Raw genomic sequence first — 23,214 nt, forward strand, 5'->3', positions numbered from 1 at the left:
AGCCTGGCCCTCGTGACATCACAGAGGAGGGCCTGGCACGTCACAGGTGTTCCATCCACAGGATTCCCCTGCTGGTGCTGGCCTCGACCTCATGACGTGCACGTCACAGGTGTTCCATCCACAGGATTCCCCTGCTGGTGCTGGCCTCGACCTCGTGACGTCACAGTGGAGGGCCTGGCACGTCACAGGTGTTCATTCCACAGGATTCTGCTGCTGGGAAGGCGCGGCCCTAAGGCTTTCACAACTTGCACACACACACACATCCATACAAGCACGTGCGAAGACACTCACACAGGGGGTCATACGCTACAATTTATTATGAACTTTACCGAGAGCCCACTGAAAACCACTCTTTATTGGTCACAGTGAGATAACTTCGAACCAATCACACCCAGGAGCAGTTGTTGCGTCCCTGCTGATAGATGGGTCTCCCCTCGTGGACGTTGTACCATCCACAGCAGGAGCTCTCATTCTTCACCAGGCTCGTGATGGGGTCTCACTTGTGTGAATTTCCAGAGCAATCTTTACTGTGTGTTGATCCGAGGTGCTTCTACTTTCCCCGTGAGTCTTATCATAGCTGCCAAGTTTCTGCGGTCATTGTGTGATGTGCCGCTCCAGTCCAGGTTTTTTTCTCTGAATTATGGGACGTGTAGTCCTATTTATAATGAACAAGACTACAAGTCCCAGAATTCCAGGAAAAAACGTGGACTGGAGCAGCACAACACGGATGGACCCGGAAAACTTGGCAGCTCTGCGAGAAACCTGTGCTCAGGTCAGGAGAGCAACACGACCCAACCAGGGGGGGGGGGGGGGGTCAAGTAGTGCGGGCCAATAATTTCAGGCGATGCGGGCAGAGCCTAGGGTGACCAACTGGCATTGGTGCAAATTCAGGACGGTGAGTGTAAAAATTCAGGACAAAGGGTCAAAATTCAGGACAAAACTTCGGGACAATTGGATAAGTTTTACAGACACATCAGAGGTCGTGCAATAGTATATAAATAAGCCCAGCCATATCCAAACATATTCAACCATTTGCAAACCTATCCATCATGTATCCTTCCATCTATCCTTTCACTCATCATCCCTTCATCCATCCTTTATCCATCCATCCACCCTTTCACCCTAGCCATCTGTACACTCATCCATCCACTCTTCCTCCCATCCATCCATTCACTCATCCATCCAGCCATTTACCCTTTAACACATCCAGCCATCCTTTCTCTTACTCATCCATCCACCCAGTCACTCATCCTTCCACCCATCCACCCTTTCAGTCATCCATCATCCTCCCTTTCTCTCTCCATCGTCCCTTTCACTTAGCAATCCTTCCTTCCATCCATCCACCCACCCATCCATCTACTCATCCACTCATGAATCCATCCATTGACCCTATCACTCATCCATCGTTTCTCTCATCCATTTATCCTTTCACTCCTTCACTCATCTATTCATCCTTTAGTCCATCTACCCTCCCTTTCACTCACTCATCCATCCTTACATCCACCCTTTCACTCATCTGTCCATCCATTCACCCTTGCACTTATCAATTCATCAATCTGCCCATCATTTCACTCATCCATCCACCCACCCACTCACTCACTCATCCACCTTTTCACTCATTCATCCTTTCACTCATCCATCCACCTTTTTACCCATCCAGCTACCCTTCCACCCATACATCCAGCTATTTACCTTTTCTCCCTTCCATCCTTCCACCACTCACTCATTAATCCATCCATTCTCTTTTATTATCCATCTATGCAATCTTTCATTCATCCATTCCCCCTTTCACTAATTCATCCAGCCATCCACCCATCCCTTCACTTATTCACTCGCCCACCTTTTCATATTAATTTTGATCTGAGCCTTTTTGAGCTGCAGGAGCCATTCCTGGACTGGGACAGATGCCACCCAGAGCAGAGACAGGATCCACCACAGGTGGGGGGGGAGGGACAGGAGCCATCACTGGGGGGAGGGCGGGCAGGAGGGGGAACAGGATCCACCAGGGTGGGCACAGGGGTGGGCATGCGGTATTCTAGTATCAGCTTGGTCTCTTCCAGATGATACTAACACCCTCCTGGACAAGACAATGAGAAGTCAGTCTCTCTTTCCAAAATGTTACTTTTGCCATCCCCCACTGTGATGTACAGTACTTAAAGGAGATACTCCAAGAGAACTGATTGTCCTCCTTACTTTGTTAATCAATGTGGGTGCGATTGTGCCATTTCTTTTTTTTTTTACATTAAAGACTTCATGTTTGAAGAATCGAGGTTTGTTTACAATTTAGTGACAGTAATTAAGTTCTGTGCTGTGAAGAGAACCACGTGCTGCCTCGTGTAATCTAGACCGGTTGTAGGATGTTTGGGGCTCTGGGCAGAAGGGGAATGTCTCACACAAATTGCAGAGACATGAGGCATTCAGGGCTGTTTGCATCTGAATAGACGCCCCTGCTCCCGAAGCTGCAGCCCCTCCCTCTCAGGCACCTTCAAGCACCTCTTAACAGCTCATCAAGGGCTGGAGGTGTGAGGGGTGGGGGCTGCAGCTTCAAGAGCAGGGGCATCTTATTCAGATGCAAACAGCCCTGAATGTGTCATGTCAAGTCAAGAAGGGAGGTGAGTGGAAGCTGTGCAGGCTTTAGGGAGGTGCGACCATGCCCGGTTAAAATTACGGACAAATGGCGTCTGGTAAAGAATCCTTCACGGACAACAGACAGAGGGCCGAAATTACGGACTGTCCGTGAAATTTACGGACGGTTGGTCACCCTAGCAAAGCCATCTTTATAGCCAATATGAGGGAAAGAAGTGACACATTTTGCAGTTTTGACACATTGGACAAATCCAATCTGATTATGATTGAAAGATTCCATGGTTACCCTTATATTCCTCACTAGGGTTGAGTTTATATGGGGGCTAACTACTAAGGCCAAATTGTTCATAGCAGTGTTTGATCTTTTTGCCGAACATGAATATTTCGATTTATGTCATGTTAATTTATTGTTAGAAATTGGTTCTCTACTTGGCAGAGGTAGGTACCTTTGTCCAAATTGGGACCGTTGCTTCTAGTCAGGGTAAGGGGGATACACACTCTAGATAACCCCTGCTCACCCCCTGGGTAGCTTGGCCCGAGCAGACAGACTTTTCCCGAAGGCAAGAGTTTTCAGCATTGATGAATTCTTCCATGGTTAGGAAGGTTAAAGGTGATTAATTGTTGTTGCTCTCTTGTTTTGTTTTCTGGTGAACTGAGCTGTGCTGCTAGAATTGTGGTTGAGCAGTGGGAAGGCAAAGGAGGAAGACTGACATGGGTGAGTGGGAATTATTTCAGGTGTGTCCTGCAGACAAGAGAATGGGTAAGGCACACACCACTGGGAGTTGAGGAGTTTGTAAGATTGTCGCGTGCTGCTGGGGCTTCGCTCTCTAGACCACAGAGCGTTTGGGGATAGAACAAAAAAGCAAATCCTGATAGGGGTTGTCCCCCTGCGCACAGTGTAGGTAGTACCCGGAAGAGGGTATAATTGAGTTAATTCAAGCAATGAGTTTCGTCCATCATTAATTTTATTTCATTAATGGTTCTCCATTGTCGAGAATTTATTAATTCCAAATTCAGTGCAAAGAGTATGTCCAAAAATGCTTTATCATACATCCCTATGCATTTCAGGCCTTCCATAAGCCCTTCTTCAGGGGAAATCTCTATAAGAAAAACAAATATTCGGGCTGATAATGGGGAGCAATTCTCCACGTCCTAAATAACATCAAAGTGATCATTAGTGCGTGGTGTACGGAACTTAAATTAGATAAATTACAAACGACCCTCAGAAAAAAGTGCAAGTCATCAGAAGCAGTTAAAAGTGGTGATGGCCGTCGGCGTGTGTTGAATTGTGAGTCTCGTGTTTCACAAAAAATAAACAACATGCAAGAGATTGGGAGGGGTGAAAACATAATCGCAACATGCGTTATTAACCAGTGCTGATAAAAGCGATGGCTGTCTTGTGTGTTAAGAGTGAAATATTACAACGCATGGCGTTCAATAGTACAACAAGGGTAAGTTATCGGTGAAAGCACTGAAGTATCGGACGACTTTGAGACATTGCGTTGTGAGATATCGTGTGATGCGGGCGGGTGGGAACAAGGAATAGTACTTACTGAAAGCATTTCGAAAGACCGGCACGGGCTGCTGTTCGCGTGTAGGTGAACATGCATCTATGTGAATGGTGAGTTCGAGTAAAGTTATAAAAAACGCGTAACGTTGCCGATTGGCAGAGATTAAAAGAGGACTGATAAGTGAAAGAGAATGGTGGCCATTTTGTAATGGTGAAATGAACGAAAATGAGCATTATGAGTGGCATCCACATGAAACAAAGTAAAATGTGTGTGAAACACAGTGTGACTGTGCTAGAAGAGTAAGCATTCATAATGTAACATAAAGAAGTACATGATCATGACGAAAGCAATAAATTGGCAAAAATGGTAAGCATGGGCGGATTTTGCGGATTCGCAATCCGCGAATTTGCGGATTTGCGTATTCGCGGATTGGGAAAATACGCGAAATCCGCGAATTCTCGCGGATTTGCGTATTTTTTGGGGGTGTGTGTGTTCGCACGGGTTTCTGCAAGTTCGCTAGGGTTTTGTACAATTTCGCAAATTGCGAACTTACTTGTCGGGTCGCCAGTTTTGCGAACTTGTTGTTTCTACGTGCCCAGCCTGTTTGCTAAGATTTCTTCATCACTGCCACCCTCTGTCACCACTGGCACTCTCTTTGGTCACCCATGCCACCCTCTGGCTCACCCATGTCACCCTCTGTGTCATCACATCACCCTCTAGTTCACCAGTGTACATTATTGGGGCAAAGCAAAGCACTGCCATCCTCTGTCAACACTGGCACTCTGGTTCACCCATGCCACCCTCTGGCTGGCACACCCATGCCACCCTCAGTGTCATCACAACACCCTCTGATTGACCACTGAGTGAACAAACACCTGCTAAGTGCTTTAAGTTTTGCAAACAACAACACCTGCCCTGCCCCAACTGACATTAATGAAGGATGGCACCTGCTTGTCTGCTCCCTTTCCTTTTTGTTGCAAATGCAATGTAAATAATTTTTTTTAACAGGATGCAATGGCATACTTGTAACTATTCTGTGACTGTCAGAGCAGGGTCACACAATAGTTGCAAGTAGGCAACCGGATTCTGGAGGGCCCCTTCAGGAAGCACTACAGCCTGGTAAATGGTTACAAATGATGAGCTCGAACTTTTGCACCTGCTCGTTCGTTTTGCTTTTGCAAAACTCGTTTTTCGGTAATTTCGCCCTATTCGCGGGGCGCGTCGTAGTGCGAACTGGCCCGTGGAGGCCGCGAACTCGTGCGAGTTACCTCAAGGTTGAGTATGGGCGCCGCCATTTTGTTTGCGTGACGTATTTCCGTTTCCGCCCGCTATGTGTAATCTCGCGCGACTCGCGCCTTGCGAATACAAGTTCGCACGAGTTCGCGAGAGAAATCGCGTGCGAACTTACTTACGCGCACGTGATCGGGCCGCCATCTTGTTTTTCATTCATTCCTATGTGTCTGGGTATGGTGTTTCTATCCTCTGTATATCTCTGCCATCCTTTGCTTGTTTTAATATTTTGTTGATCTATTTAACTTATTTTCTATCCCTCTATTTTTCTAGATCTATATTTTTGTGTTTTAGGCTACTTTTGTTTACTTTTGAACTACTTTTTTAAACTTTTATTTCCTTCTTCCCTACTCTTATTCTTTTTCATTTTTTCTCTTCTTTACTGCTAACACCTGCCCAGAACATGGTCAAGACAGCTGTCAAGCTGCCCGTGCCCGGCTCCCGTGTGGTCGCTTGAGGGCGGAAATGGTGGTGCCCCGGGAGATCTTCAGCCCTGAGGAGGTGGGCGCACTTGTTTTTTATGTGCAGCGCCGTCTCCCCAGGACCATCGCGGCAGGCGGCAGGATCGCTGCTGGTTACACCAACAGCCAGGAGCGACGGAAGCGGTGGGGGCAGGTGTGCCGGGCCCTTTTTAAGATCGCGGGGGTCCAGCGCACCTACAATCAAGTCACCCACCGCTGGACCGACATCCTGGACCGAGAGCGTGACCTGCTAGACGTGCTGGGAGTGGAGGTCCCCGGGCTTGGTGAGTAGTAGTAGCAATTTTTTCATTACTCACTACTCTGTTTTTTCTCCTGCTCTATGTGGCTGTGTTATATTGCAAATGTTTGCTTTAACTTTTTTACAAAGAGCAATAATGCTGCTGGTGATTACATTGATAGGAGAGGTAAATTACTATTTCAAAATCTTCTGTGCATTTCAGGTGCACTGTTCTCCTTCTCTGTGCCGGTGCCACTGCCTATTTGTTTTCTATTTTGTGTTCATTTAATTGGGCTGAGTAATGTATGAGTGTATTTTACAGAACTGCGTAATGCTAGACACAAAGGGGCAGATTTACAAGCCCCTTGTTCCACGTTTACACTGCCTTACCTGACGCACAGCGACGTAAACGTGGCGCATCCCTGCGAGTCATGTACAACGTGATGCATCTAAGGAGATGCGCCACGTGAAGGCCTGGGCCTGCGCCACAATGGGTGCGTTCCCACGCAGGGGGGGGGGGTGGGGGGTGGGGGGTGCCGGTCAGGCAGATGTGTGCCTCGCAAAAGTGCCTGCGTGAAATCTACAAGATTTAACGCAGGCACTTCCGCGACGCTGCTATGTCAATTCTTTATGCCTGCTTGCTTGAAGCAGGCGTAAGGACTGATGCGGTATGTTGAGTATTATTGGGCAGCCCTGAGCACTGCTATAGTTGCATTGCGCCCGCGACGCGACTCTAGAGATGCGCCCCTATTTCGTCACGAGATGCGTCACGCATCTGCCTACCCTTGCGCCAGGGTTTGCCGCATTGTAATAGCGGCGCATCTGCCGTGACGCAAGGTTAGTTTTGCGTTACGCATTTGTTCTGGTGCACATCTGGAGGTGTCCAGCTCAGAACTCGTAAGTATGCCCCTAAGTGTCAGATTAGCAATTACCTGCGCATCCCTGCAAAGTGTGCGGCACGCCAGCACCACCCATGGTGCGCCGTATTTACAATGCGGCACACCATGGTCCCAAAACGTCACCGAAGCGTTACGCATCGGTGCCGTAAAGGCGGCTCATTGATGGAGTTGCGTTGCAACGATGGCGCAGCTCCAGCAATGCTGCGTCAAGCCGTTAGTCTGCTTCATGCAGGCGCAGGGTTTCAGTGACGCATCATTGTCCTAAATGACTGATTGAAATTTTATATATTCCCCATAACCACTTTTAGCATGCGTTCCTGCGCAGGAACGCCCTCCCTTGCGATGGAATGCTCCCTAATGGCGCAGGGTTTTAGAATGGGATGCATCTCCCATATGCGTCACGTTGTTAATATACGCCACACCATGGCGCCTCTCTTGTTGTGGCGCTGCGTCACAAAATTCACGCAAGAATGGAGCAAAAGAGCTGCAAGGGGCTTGTAAATCTGCCCCTAGAGTAGAGGCTCAGGTGCAGTCCTTCCTTTGTAGCCCTCTTTTTGGATGAAATAGTAGGTTCTTGTTCTTTCTAAATGTTTGATTTGGTTGACAAGGACATCGGCAAGCAGCAATCATCAATGTTTTCTGTTATTTCTTTCATGTTGTACGTCAGGTCCGCCCAGGGGCAAGCGGACCGAAAAATCTGATGCAGCAGTGGCTCCAAAGGAGGAGGATGCAGGCCAGGGCGGCGAGTGCTCCTTTGCTGGCCCCAGTAAGTTTTCATTTAAATATAGAGGACCTATTGTTGTCCAAGCATTCCTCATTTAATTGTTTTGAAATAGTGTTTAGATAGGAGCAAAATCAATAATCCTACTGTTGCAGGGACAATTCTCCACAAACCGAACTATGGACACCAAAGACCAGAGTAATAATATTTCAGAGTTGCGTGTTTGGCACACTGTATAAATAAACCTGGTAGTGTCAGCAGCACAGATTCCTCCTTGCAAACATTTCAAAACTTTTCGCTCAGTCACTCTAGTCTGGACTCTCTGGAGGACTAAAAACCACAGAGTCAATTCAAGTTTAAAAGCTTTATTAAAAGTTTAAGTAAACACATATATTAAAATAAAGTTAGTTGGAAATGGAAAAGTGCTTGGTGCTGAGTTGATGAGTACTGGATTGGTACACATTTCTTGTGGTCGAGCCGAGCTTTCACCTGGTTTCAAGTTGATGTTCCTCTTGTCCTTAGAAGTCCAGTTTCTGTCTGTTCAGAGAAAAATAGTGTGTGTTAAAATTAAGCAAGCATTCAACAATTGTGACAAAAAAATGAAGCAAGACAACAGCTTTCCCCGGAAGGAGGGACATTTTTACTTTAGACTAGAGTAGACAGTCAATTAATTTTTCTGTTGTTTTCACATTTTTTCATTCATAGACCAAATACTAGTGGAGTGGTGTAATCTAACATTCTTAAATCTACTTTGTAGGTGGAACATCTGGTGGCGGGGCCAGCTCGGATGTGGTGGTCATCATTGACTCGGAGTCCGAGGGTCAATCTGGGGAGGAGGCGGCGCTAGAGGAGTCGGACCAAGAGCAAGAAGTACAGACTGTGAGGAAGGAGACGGTGGCGGTGGCGAGTACAGGTAAGCTGGATCATGGAGGTACTATCTGACTCTTAGATAGGATATGATGTGTATTTAGTGGTGGCCCAGTGACAAATTACAATATGGTAATTACAGCAGGCTGGGACCGACAGACAGATAGAGGCAGAGACAGAGAGAGAGGAAGACAGAAGGAGAGAGAGAGAGGGAGGGAGCCAAAGGGAGGGTGAGGGAGGGAGACAGAGAGAGAGAGACAGCGAGGTAGAGGGAGACAAAGGGAGACAGAAAGAGGGAGACAGAGAGAGAGAGAGAGAGAGAGGGAGGGAAACAGACATATCGCCTGGGCCTGGTGCAGATGATACGGTTGCTGGTGTGGTTAACGGCTCAGAGGAAAAATCACTCACTTCTGCCAGATCTCTTTCATATGAAAGAGCACCAAACCAAGGATACAAGTGAGTTGTGGGAAGGGAAATGGTGATTCAAGCGCCCCTCCCTGCGGACGCCCATGATACTGGCCTGAATAGTTTTGTACTGCCCTGGCTAGTTGCTAGTTGTACTGTGACACAACTTCCTGCTGAATCATTTTGTGTTAATCATATTCTTAAAGAGCATTGGTTACAGATTATGTCTTTCTTTCTTCATATAGTTGGCAATACTAAAACCTCCAAACCAACGAGGAGTATGCTGGCTGTACTGGCCCGGCAACGGAGGCTGGAAGCAACTGTTGCCGAATATCGGCGACTGGTGGAACTGGAGGGGGATGACACGCACTCCAGTGCATCAAACCTAACATCATCTACATCCTCCTCTGTTACCCCACGTTCTGCCGGTAAGCACAGTGCTCCAGCGAACCTGAGCCGTGCCGGAAGACGCCACCGCCGAGCAGCAAAAGCTGCACCTCGCAGCACTGTTAAAGGTCGCTTGCGCCGTGCACTCCGCAGAGTGTCCGACCTAGAGGCGGAGGTCCAGAAATGGCACAAATATCAGAATGTGGTGGAGGGCCTCCGCCTAGATCAAGCCATCCTCCAAGAAAAGTATGATGCCCTGGCCCTAAAGCATGATGCCCTGGAGGCCAAACTTAACAGCTTGCATCCCTAGAGTGTCCCTTGCCCCTTTTTTTGAGACTTTTGGGGGGTGGGAATTGGGAGTTGGGTTTTTTGGGGACTTTTGAGGACTATTTATTTGTTGGGGTTAGGGAGGGTCTTGCGGGAGATTATTTTGTTAGGGATATAAATATACTTTTTCAAACTTTATCTGAGCATACCTGTTTTTTTACTACTTTTGAGCTGGGTGGGTGGTGGTTTTGCAGTAATTTCATTTAACTGAACACTGTCATCGTGTTGGTTCACGTGCAATAGGCCAAATGTTTTCCTAAGTAAATGCCTGTCACAGAGTTTGATAATTCTTGAGCCCTAGGACTTTGCTGCTAGTACCACTGTCACTCTCTCGCCTCTCCGAATACTCCATTATACTACCTCCCATCCAAACGCTTATCTTACCTGTAATTTGTGTTTGAGGGCTGGCTCCACCTGGAATTCACAGAGTCCCACTCCTAAAGCGTTTTGCAGCAGGGCCACAACTGGAGTTTCCCGGCGTGGATTTTCTGCAAATCAAAAGCAATCAACATTAGAAATGTGGCAGCGGTGCTCACACAACCCTAAAACCTGGAAGCCCCACAGACAGCACCCCTGAGACAGGCAAGCGAGCAATGATAACGCCTACACGTTCACGTGCAATAGGCCAAATGTTTTCCTAAGTAAATGCCTGTCACAGAGTTTGTTAATTCAAGAACCCTAGGACTTTGCTGCCAGTACCACTGTCACTCTCTCGCCTCTCCGAACACTCCATTATACTACCTCCCATCCAAACGCTTATCTTACCTGTAATTTGTGTTTGAGGGCTGGCTCCACCTGGAATTCACAGTGTCCTAAGGCGTTAGGGGACTCGTCAACGTAAGTTTCTTCATTGTGCAGAATCCAGGATCAGCATTATTGGTAATGGATAGGGTGAGTCTGGAGGAGGAGGACTCAGGATAGACGACCAGGACTGAGTTCTTGTCAACTAACTGTTGTGAACCTGAGGAATGCTGCGGCATCAAAATCAAGACAGTTCTGTTGATGGGCTTGTTGTTTTATTGGTTGATTACAGTTTTGTTGGGAATGTGATGAAGCACTTGCTAAAGAAAGACAGACACACAGGAATAAAAGTGAATAAGGAGGACTATTTACAATTAATGAATGATTGAGTCATTTTCAGAACTCGCTGTCAGGGAAGCAGAACTCGTCCTCATACTCTGCTAAATCATCAGTCGGGGTTACTTCTGGTAACTGAGGAGAACTTTCCTCAGGTAGGGCGGTGTCCTCTTCTTCCTGCGTGCATTCTCGTACTCTGTAATCTGGTGGTATGAAGTGCTGGTTCATCTTTATCAAGGTGAGCCGCTCCACATTTGCGGGCAAGAGGCGGGACCTTTTGGAAGTCACAATGCCACCAGCAGAACTAAAAACACGTTCTGAGGACACGCTTGCGAGTGGGCAAGACAAGTAATTGATAGCCAGGTTGGTGAGCTCTCGCCATATTTTTCTTTTCCCATGCCAATACGCCAATGGGTCCTCAGTAATATTGACCTCTGTTGAGTCATCCAGATAGGCCTGCACCATTGAAAGAATGTCCTCCCGGATTCCTGTACTTTGCACTTCTGTGTCTTTTCTAGGACCAGGAAACCCTAGCTGAGTTAGCCAACTCGCTTCTGACATATCGCATGCGCCTGGTGCAGATGATACGGTTGCTGGTGTGGTTAACGGCTCAGAGGGAAAGTCACTCACTTCTGCCACAGGCACAGATGCAGAAGGGCTTTTTTGGGAGCCTGATGGCCTGCTGATTCACTAGTAGTACTGTCTTCTCCTACAGTTTCCTTCCGCTCTCTTTCAAAACGAATGGCTGACTGAGCTAGCCAACCTTTGTACTCTGTAACATCCGATGTTTCAAAAGGAATTATTACTTTGCCAAACAATGGCTTTTTGTAACGTGGATCCAGAATAGTAGCACAAATGTAGTGCTGTTGTTTCTTGATATTTACAAGCCGTTCATTGCTAACTAGGCGTTGTAATAATCTCTGAGCCAACTCATGTGCTTCGTTCTTTCCAACGTCCTCTAATTGTGAAGACACCACCTTGACTTGGTGCTCGAGCTTCAGCAACAGTGGGATAGCTTTGCTCAAAGAACAGTCCTCCCTGCTGACGTCACGCGTGAAGACCTCAAAAGGCCGAAGCATGTCTGTCAGGCTTTTAACTAGCTGCCATTGCTCCACCGCTAGCATCATTTCTGTCGTATCACCACCCAGGTTGTAGAAATACTCATTGACTACTGGAAACAGCTCATGCAGACGCTCAAGCATGTAGAAGGTTGAGTTCCAACGTGTTGCCACCTCCTGGATAAGTGCTTTCACTGGCATTCTACGTTCATTTTGCTTGCGCCTCAGCTCCTTCCGGGCCTTAAAAGAATGGTTGAAATGTGTGCATATTCTTCTGCAGATGGTCAGTGTTTTGTCGACTGCAAGTTCTTTTTTCAAAAAATTTTGCACAACAAGGTTGATACAGTGCGCCAAACACGGCACTCTGAAATAGAAACCGTCCGCCATGGCCTTAACTACATTACTGCCATTATCTGTAGAAACATAACCAACCTTGCAATGTCTTGGGCGCAGCCATTGCAAGACCTTTTTGTTAAAGTCAGCCAAAATGTTGACTGCAGTATGACTTTTCTCCATGCCAAACATGGCTAATGTTGCATGTTTACGAGCACCCTTAAAAATCTCGATCAAGTCACCACCTGCATTTATCTGTTTTATAACCCCTGAAAAAGAGACCCAGTGTGCAGTGATGCACATGTAATCAAGGGCTTGGCAACTGGTCCACATGTCTGTTGTCAGGTGTATAGTTTGAACAGCACTCTTCTGCAAAGCTGCCCCCACCAACTCAAGCACCTCTTTGTGTAGTGCTGGAACAGCAACCCTGGCAAAATAGTACCGGCTAGGAACCTTCCATTTAGGGGCCAATGTTGCCACGAGTTCAAGGAAACCCACACCTTCGACAAACGAAAAAGGGAGAAGGTCCACCGCTAGCATTTTTGCCAGCTTAGTGTTATAGAGGCGTACAGTTGGGTGGTTGCGTTGAAATTGCGCATCTGAGGAGAACATGGCTGAAATGGTGCGCTGGACAAATTTACGGGATGATGCTGATGCCTTCTTCGACCCACTTCTGATCAGTGTTGACATTTTCCGCATTGGTGTGTCTCCCAGACTCTCAGTGTGCCTGCTATGTGTTACGGAGGGTGTGGTGCTGCCAGGGGTACTGGGTGCAACCGGACACATGTCTGACGCTTCTTCTACCTCCCCATCATCTTCAGATGAAACACCTACTATGGGTATATTTTGGCCACTTGCCCTTTGGGATCGCTTTCCCTTGACGTTTGCTAGGTGCGGAAACCATTCGACAGCGTGCTTTCTTTCAAGATGACCTATCTGGCCTCCGGTTCCATAGTTGGTACCAGTCTTACCACGGCTAACGCTAGTCTTACAAATGCAACAAACGGCTATGTTATCATATTTTTCATGGACACTAAAAAAGTTCCAAACTGGGGACTGGAAACTTCTGGTTTTGCCGCACGAGGTGATACTGCTGCCAATGCCAGATGAAGCAGTGGTGGATGAGCCTTGCAGACATCTACTGGGTTGTGCAATTATTGCAGCAACCTTACTTGAGGGAGTCGAGCTGGATGGAGTCCCCCTCTGGGGAGAAAATATGGGAGCTGTAGGTTTTGTTGAACTTGTGGTACTACTTGACTGCGTTGGTGGTGCTACCAGTGGCACGTCGCCAGGGTCACGCTCAGCATGACGTCGGGATAGGGTGTAAATGTCTGTCTGCTGCATGGCCGGTGTGGCTGGACTGACATGTGTGATGAATAGATCATTGCTGTCATCCTCTTCAACAACATCAGAATGCACCACTTCATCAAGTCGGACGTTCGGATCCATAAGTATGAGCTTTCCGGGGCCCTTCCTTTTAACATGTGATACCTTTCGCAGCTCATGGTGTGCCTCCCTCTCAGACGTCAGAGATGGTTGCCAATCTAGATCCAGATCATCATCTGATGGAGCGGGGCTTGAAGAGGAACTTCTACACACCCTCCTTGATCTTTTCCTTGCTGGGGAGCTGGGAGAAAATGAATCATCAGGAGGAGTGGCTTCGTCTTCCTGACATGATACCCCGGCTCCAAAGTCAATTTCCTCCTGTGCCCCTACTTCTGGAAGAACAACCATTGTGGGCACTTGCACCGCTCCATGCGCCGCTACATGGGCATCTTCTCTGACCTCTACTTGCAAGTCTCCATGGACCTCTCCTTCTCGGCCTTCTCCTTCTCGGCCTTCTCCTTCTCGGCCTTCTCCTTCTCGGCCTTCTCCTTCTCGGCCTTCTCCTTCTCGGCCAGCTCCTTCTCGGCCTTCTCCTTCTCGGCCTTCTCCTTCTCGGACAGCTCCTTCTCGGACAGCTCCTTCTCGGACAGCTCCTTCTCGGACAGCTCCTTCTCGGACAGCTCCTTCTCGGACAGCTCCTTCTTGGACAGCTCCTTGCGCATGTACTTCTGCTTGTACTAGTAGCCCATGCAGTTGTTGTTGCGGCTTTGGTTGTTGAATAGTACTTGTGAGATGAGTTACAACCTGTGTTGATGGTGTGCTGCTACTTTCTTGCGAGGAACCAACATCACTGGTCGTTGGTGATTCAACAACTAAACAGGCTACCTGTGCAGCACTCATGGTGGGCCTTTGTTTTTTTTGTTGTTGTTGCCCAAAAAATTTATTGGTTGAGCCACCAGTCTCCTTGGTAAGTGGTGCCACTTGCTTCTTCTTCTCCTTAGTAGAGACATCTTTATTGCAAGAGGACCTACGGGCACCTCTTTTTGGAGCCATCTTCTTCAGATGTCGGAACAACAGGCCGCAGCAGCACTTCTTCCTGGCACTGATGCTCAACGATGATGCGGAGTTTTGTGCACCTAAACGCAAACGAAGACAGAGGAACATCAGTAAATATAAATGTTGCATATGTAGCGCTTGAATAAACAGTTTGCAAGTAGGCATTTATGAATACACACGTGCACACTGCACACCACCACACAATATGGAAATTTCAAAATTAGGATTTGCTAAATTTTTGGGAAACAGGAATTTAACATTGATCCAAGAGAGCAAACACACAGAGGGTTGTACTTTCATGTACCCCTGACTCCGCCTGGGCACAATGGGTGAAAGCAAGGCACAATGGGTGCAGGCCTATGTCTCAAAGCTCACTGCCTGCCTTCAAAATGGCCGCTTGACCCCCCCAGGCACATGGCCAGGACCATGTCTCAAAATGGCCACCACCAACATAGCCAGCACCCAACCCCTACTCCAAAAAGTCAAAAAACACAACACAAATCAAATCACCACAATCCAATGCCATCCATCCATTTTCAGAAGGCTTATGCTGCCTGCTGGTGATTTTCCGGTGCAAAATTGCAATTTTTACAATTTCGCGAGTGCGAGATTGTTGCTTCACGGTGCGAACGTGGCAAAAACCCGCAAAAACCGCGAACAGACCGATTCTGGGCCCCCCTGGGCATAATGGATGACATCAGAGCACAGTGGGTGCAGGCCTATGGCACAAAGCACACAAACTGGCTTACAAATGGCCCCTAGACCCCCACCCACACGGGACCAGACAATAAAATGGCCCCCACCCACATAGCAAGCCCCCAACACCACCCCAAAAAGTCCTAAAACACTCAAAAATCAGCACAATCCAATGCCATCCATGTCCTGGCCAGAATCATGTTAAAAAAAAAATCAACAAAACAGTTGTATCATGCATGCACCCATAAATAAGCCTGGTGGTTTTCTATTCATGTGCAGCAGAATTGTAATTTTTACAATTTCGCGAGTGCGAGATTGTTGCTGCGCGGGACACGAGCAGTGCGAACACAAGCAAAAACATCCTCAGCTCGCGAACTTGCAGATTTTCCCCCCAAAAAGTCGAAAAAAAAGCAACACACACAAAAATCACCACAAACAAACAACATCAACTTACTTCTTTGTGAAATCAAATTTCGAATCCAAAAGTAATCCAAAAGGCCTCAAATCCAAATATCCAGCAGCAACCACAAAAAGTAATCCTTCCCAGTCAAGATCGAAATCAAAGTGGCCAGGAAATGGAGGAGCTTACTGGACAGGAACAGGAAGTTGGAGACTGGGGCACTTCCTTCACCCCACCCCTATGGGAGGAGCTTGCTGGACAGGAACAGGAAGTTGGAGACTGGGCCACTTCCTTTACTAATTTTTGTACTTTCGCTAGTGCGAGATTGTTCCTGCCCGCGCCGTGGACCGCGAGCAGCGCGAGCAGTGCGAACACAAACAAAAAATCCGCTTCGCGCGGATTTTGCGTATTCTCGCCGCATCCGCGAGAGTTCGCGGATTGCGGATTCTCCGAAAATACGAAAAATCCGCGAGCGTAACGGATTTTACGCCCATGCTTAAAAAATGGTGTGGAGAGTGGTGATTATCACAAATAATAAAGAAATTCAATTCTATCATTTAACCCTGTGGGTTGCATCGTGCATAAGTATCTGATCCAAAAATTCTCCATTTATCCTTCATGTTCATGGCTTCTGTGGGTCGCACGTTTTCAAGCACAGTGAATTTCAACTGTGCGATGTTGTGTCTGTTTTCTGCAAAGTGTGCCGCAATTGTGGATTTCATGTTGCTGGTCCTAATGTTACTCTTATGTTCGAGAATTCTTGTCCTGATTTTGCGTTCTGTGTGGCCAACATAACAGAGGCCACATGGACACTTGAGCAAATAAATTACGTTGCTGGTGTTACATGTAGCATTGACCTTCAGTTTGATTGGGTTGCCCTTCATGAGGTGATGCAAAATGTTTCCTTTCATGATATTGTTACAATTGCTACAGTTGTAACATGGTTGTAATCCTTTGTATGCGTCTGAAGATTTGGAACTTTTTTGACGAGTCAGTAATTCTTTAAGGTTGGGTCCACGAGTGTAGGAAAAGATGGGTGGTTGTTCAAAGAGACACTTGCTATCTACAACTCAGCGGGACCTCAGTGGGTAATTGTGCTGCCCCAGTGTATGCCAATCTTTTTATGCATCACTTTGAACAACATAACATCTTGAATCAACTCCAGTGGATACAATACGGAAAAATGACCCTCAGAAGCCATGAACATGAAGGATAAACTGCTCCAAAGGGAGAATTTTGGGATCAGATACTTTATGCACGATGCAACCCACAGGGTTAAATGATAGAATTTAATTTCTTTGCTATTTGTGATCATCACCACTTTCCACACCATTTTTGCCAATTTATTGCTTTCGTCATGATCATGTACTTCTTTATGTTACTTTATGCTACGAAACATCTGCCACTCTCTACCTGACTGTATCCTTCCCCTGCTGAATTCTTCTCTTTCGTCCGGTACGGTACCCCGCTCCTTCAAGGAGGCCGTGCTGGTGCCTCTATTGAAGAAGCCTGGGGCTGACCCCGCCGTCCCGGCGAACTACCGCCCCATCTCTCTTTTGCCTTTCTTCTCTAAAATCTTGGAAGCCCATGTCACCACCTGTCTCTCACAGTTCATCAAGAGCTCCAACTTTCTTGAGGCCAATCAGGCCGGCTTCAGACCCGGCCACTCTACGGAGTCTGTCATCTTGGCTGTGTTGGATGCCCTGAGAGACGGTGCTGACAAGGGTACCCCCCAGGCCTTGGTTTTATTAGATCTGTCGGCTGCTTTCGACACGGTGGACCACAACATCCTTCTCCACTGTGTCAAGCAAGCTGGCATCCAGGGCCTGGCGCTGGCATGGGTCAAATCCTTCCTGACCGGGAGGTCTCAGACCCTCAGCCTGGGCACTCTTAGAGCTCCTAGGGAGCATTTGCCCTGTGGGGTTCCTCAGGGCTCCTCCCTATCCCCCCTTCTTTTCAATCTTTATCTTCGACCCCTTCTTCTTTCCTTGAGGCAGTGGGACGCCACCGTCTTCAATTACGCGGACGACCTGCAACTCATCTTTCCTCTTGATTCCCCCTCTGCTATTCCCAATTTTCAGGCAGTTATGTCCCACATCCTATTGTGGATGTGCCAAAACCAGCTCAAACTGAATCCCGGAAAGACGGAGCTTCTTCTCCCTGGTAAGAGCTCTACCTACTGGGGTCCGCATTTTTGGCCGGTAGAACTTGCCCCCCCCCCACCCCTGTGGCCTCGGTAAAAAGCCTAGGGGTCACTATTGACTCCGGTCTCTCCCTCGGGCCCCAGGTGGGGACAGTTGTCTCCTCCTGCATGTTCCAGCTGCGCAGGATTAGGAAGGTGGCTTATCTCCTCACTCCTGAAGCCCTCCTGCAAGTAATCATGGCCCTTGTCCTCTCCCGCTTAGATTTTTCGAATGCTATCTATCACGGTCTGCCTAAAACATCTCTTTCCAGACTACAATCTGTTCAAAATCAAGCGGCGAGATTGGCCTTTGGGATTCCGAAATGGCAATCCGCCAAACCCCTTCTTTTAAAACTGCACTGGCTCCCCGTCATCTCGAGGGCAGCCTTTAAGATCGGCTGCCTCACCTTTAAATCTTTATCCGGTTTTTGTCCCGTCTTTCTGAAATCCCTCATTAGGACCTACAGTCCCTCACGGAAACTGAGATCCTCTCATCTTCACCTCTTACTCATTCCCCCTGTCAAACTCTGCAGATCCGGAGGCCGGAGATTCGCATTTCTGGCCCCCAAACTTTGGAATTCCTTCCCCCTCTCTCTCAAAACCTCCAACTCCCTCACCCTTTTCCGTAAATCCCTAAAAACTTGGCTCTTCCCTCAATCCGGCTAAACCCTTCTAGTCCCTCAGTATTCTGCCAGCGCCAGGAAACCAACGGTGTCAGCGCGCTTTAAAAGTTCCCCTTACAATACAATACATTATGAATGTTTACTCTTCTAGCACAGTCACACTGTGTTTCACACACGTTTTACTTTGTTTCATGTGGATGCCACTCATAATGCTCATTTTCGTTCATTTCACCATTACAAAATGGCCACCATTCTCTTTCACTTATCAGTCCTCTTTTTATCTCTGCCAATCGGCAAAGCTACGCGTTTTTTATAAATGTACTCGAACTCACCATTCACATAGATGCATGTTCACCTACACGCGAACATCAGCCCGTGACTGTCTTTCGAAATGCTTTCAGTAAGTACTATTCCTTGTTCCCACCCGCCCGCATCACCCGATATCTCACAACGCAATGTCTCAAAGTCGTCCGATACTTCGGCGCTTTCACCGATAACTTACCCTCGTTGTACTATTGAACGCCATGCGTTGTAATATGTCACTCTTAACACACAAGACAGCCATCGCTTTTATCAGCACTGGTTAATAACGCACGTTGCGATTATGTTTTCACCCCTCCCAATCTCTTGCATGTTGTTTATTTTTTGTGAAACACGAGACTCACAATTCAACACACGCCGACCGCCATCACCACTTTTAACTGCTTCTGATGACTTGCACTTTTTTCCGAGGGTCGGTTGTAATTTATCTAATTTAAGTTCCGTACACCACGCACTAATGATCACTTTGATGTTATTTAGGACGTGGAGAATTGCTCCCCATTATCAGCCCGAATATTTGTTTTTCTTATAGAGATTTCCCCTGAAGAAGGGCTTATGGAAGGCCCAAAATGCATAGGGATGTGTGATAAAGCATTTTTGGACATACTCTTTGCACTGAATTCGGAATGAATACATTATCGACAATGGAGAACCATTAATGAAATAAAATTAATGATGGACGAAACTCATTGCTTGGATTAACTCAATTATACCCTCTTCCGGGTACTACCTACGCTGTGCGCAGGGGGACAACTCCTATCAGGATTTGCTTTTTTGTGTCCTGCAGACAGCAGGGGTGTGAAGGCCTTTTTAGTGTGTTGCCAAGGAACCAAGCTGTCCTTAGGTACTACCACTTCAGGTATTGCGGTTGGCTGATTCTTTCTGTTCTGAACTCTTCTAGAGGGGCTGTTGCCTGTGACTTACAGACCCCTCATCAGGTTTACAGGCCACTCAGCAGCTCTCCCTATTCAGAAACTCCTTTCTTGTGGTCTGGGCTCTCGGCTGCTGTCCACTCTCCAAGCTGCAGCTCACCTCCCCAGGTCAAAGGGCAGGTCTCCCTGAAGCACAGGAGACATCAGGTATCGCTTCAGCCAGCTTTCTTCACTACCTTCTTCAGAAGAAAAATAAAATAAAACATCCTCGATGTTTACCATTTACAGGCTGCAGAGCGGCTATTACTCCATGTGTGCATTTTATTTATTTTTATTTATAAAGTTTTATATGGCGCAAACTTGATCCCGAAGGATATCAGAGCGCTTTACAATTTGAGGCAATTAAATGACTTCCCACCCTATTCCAAACCTGAATACCGAACTAAAGCTGCCGCATATGCATCAAGTTCCTGTAAGTGAGGGGAACATATAGTCACAACAAACACTGCTGCAGGAGGTAAGGACCATATATCAATTCCGCTGGACAGCAATGAAGGTATTGAAGTGATACTCACTATCCTATAAAATGCCAGGCATAATGGCATACCTTCAAACATCAGGGTCTAAGCTGCAATGGCACTAGGGATGGGATCAAGAGAATGGCCGGAGGGCCCCGCCCCGAGGAAGCAATTGAGGTGGAAATAATGTATACGTAGACCAGTGACTATACACTGAGCCACACATGTGCACTTGTTTAGTATCCACAAAACATCAGATTTATACCTACAGAGTGTAAAGACCATAAGGGAAGCCAAATTAATTTAGGAAAACATAATATTGCCTGAACATGCTAGTCGAACGGGCATGTCCCCTGTGAGCTCAAAGTCATGTTGCCCTATCCTGAAAACTCGACTGTGAGTAGCTGGTATCCCAGAGATTATTTAATTTTGGCCCTAGCCTTGTGTTAATCTAGCGCATAGAGGCCTATGCTGTCCCTTGACGCGACGGAGGTCATGGACCTATCCTGTGACCTGGAGGGACATGTCAAGCATGCCCTCATTTTCCTGATAGTGGACTACCAGCCTGCCACGGGTTAAGCATGTAGATCGATGGCGCAGCATACTGTGTTTTGTGAATGCATAGTCATGATCAGACATTTTTATCTGTGTCACTGGAGTGGAGGCCCGCCAATGTAAAGTTCTGCCTCAGTGCGCTACTCCTAACCCCTGTGCTAACATTCCAAATATATGCTGTGTTTGTTTATGTTGTGTCTTGTGTGGTGGTACATGCAATATGTACACAAGTGTGCCTGTGTAATGGAGGCCTCTGGATTCCATTCTGGAAGCCGCAAATCTGCTCCTGTGCACAAGATGGAGGTGAGATTGTTTTCGCAGACAGCGGAAGTGTTTTGCTGACGTTCCTAAAGCTGGAGGGTGGAGACAAGACACCTTCAGAAATTCACTGAAGCCCTTTTGCTGAGAGAAGCTTTTGATTAGTCTTCCTGTAGTGCCGCCACTTGGAAGATGGTGGCGCTGAAGGGTGGGACAGAAGTCTTCTTTTCAATGTGCAAAGGATCTTTTAGGTGAGCCAGCCTTTTGTATTTCCCCTGATCACTGCGTAGTGTGGTTGTTGAGACACCAGGTATAGGAAGCTCACCTCTCTTTGTGCCTCTGTTGTGGTTACTCCTGGATTGGGACTACCGTACTACATGGAGCATCACTCTGCTCTGCAGCCTACTGCGATGGCTGCTGTGCACCCAGAAGTGGCGTCTGTCTTACAGCCAACTTCCCAGATGACAGGGGTTATTCCCTGGAGTCTTGTCTTGCTGGAAGAGCTTCTCTCTGACCTTAATTGCCTGAAGCCAGCCGGCCTACTGAGAGAGGGAAATATCCTGCCAACCCTGCAGGAGGTGTTGGAGTCCCAGCCAGACCCTAGTGCTGAGGGTCAAACCAGGGGAATGGAGACAGCAAAGACTGATTGGTGAGTCCGATAGCATGAGCACAGTCTCTCCAGAAGTGAGGTGGCAAATGTAAATTGTGGATTGGCCGCTAACCTTGCGGCAGTGCAGTAAGACCGATTGGGGGTGTCCTCGCTGGTAAAGTGAAACAACTGTGACCATGGAGATCTTTGCCATCAAAGCTAAGACGTGTGCCTGTGACCGTCACCACTGCTGCGTTTTCAAAGTGCTCACAGTGACTGCTAGCATGCCGCTGTGTCCCTGTCTAAATGGCTACCCAAGTTCTGCTCAAGTGACCCAGAAGTAGGTCCAGTGCCTGCCCTGTGACCCCCCCCACCAGTATCTGCATTTGTCGAAGAACTCCAGGCTACCAATTGAACTACCCATCCTGTTAACAGCTTACCAAGATCAGCTGCCTCTTCTGCAACCACCACGTCTCATCCCAGAAGTGGGAGAGATTGGAGACACTTGTGTCGAAAAGACATGGAGGCTGTGTTGTGATGAGACTGTGTCCAAGGAGAATGGATTGAACTGAGCTCAAACATTACTGAACTAGAGTGTCTGCGTCTGAGCCTTGAATCATGTTACACAAAACTCTCTAACCTAAGGGGGACATGTTGGGCGTTGTTGGACCCGGCCTCATGGCGGGGTCCTACCCCTCCCGCATGGCGGGCCCCGGACGACAACGGCCCTCCACAGAGCCTCGGGCGGCCCCTTCCACCCGATCCTGCACGCACCAACACTACTGGTCCGGTTACCATCACGGGCCACCACACCGGCCTGACTCCATCGTTGGCCCATCATGTCCTGAGCACGAGGCCTCGCCCGACTCCATCTTGGGCCCACCATGTCACAAACACGTGGCCTCGGCCCCGGCCCAGGCACCAGCGAAGCCCCGACATCGAGGCGCCAAGATCTACCCAGGTGGTCGAGTGGCCACTCGACAGATCCCGGAGGGAGGGGAGTTTCGATGGGCCTCCAGCCGTCCCCGGATGCCTGGTATCGATCGCCCCCGGCATCCCTGGGTGCTGGCTCCACCCCCCTGCTGGGTGTCTGGACACCATCTTCCCGGCCCCTCTGGGCCCCAGGCGCGAGGGTCCGAACATCAAAGGACTCCAGTCCTATATCTGGGCCAGCCCCGGAGTAGGACGTCAGTTGTATCCTGGACTGGAAAGCCCTGCTGACGCTGTCACGGCCGACACCAGAAGAACTCATTTTCCCTGTAACCGGAGGATACCCTGGGAGCCTGCTGGCGCTGCTGCGGCCCACCTTTGCCGAACCATCTTGAGAGCCTGCTGGCGCTGCCGCGGCCCACCTTTGCCGAACCATCTTAAGAGCCTGCTTGCGCTGCCGCGGCCCACCTTTGCCGAACCATCTTGAGAGCCTGCTGGCGCTGCCGCGGCCCACCTTTGCTGAACCATCTTGAGATATATATAACACACACAATTAGGGAGGGCCTGAGAGACGTTTTAAGACCTGCATAGGTTGTGTCTCCCTATACCAATATGAACAACCTAACAAACCTATGGGTCTGACACCTGAGAAACTAATCAGATAATTGCATAACAGCAACTCATTGGTATGCTGAGATGAAATCAGAAAGCAGGGTTCTGATTCAAGG

This window comes from Lissotriton helveticus, chromosome 3_1, assembly GCF_964261635.1.
Source record: "Lissotriton helveticus chromosome 3_1, aLisHel1.1, whole genome shotgun sequence".
NCBI classification, from domain to species: domain Eukaryota; kingdom Metazoa; phylum Chordata; class Amphibia; order Caudata; family Salamandridae; genus Lissotriton; species Lissotriton helveticus.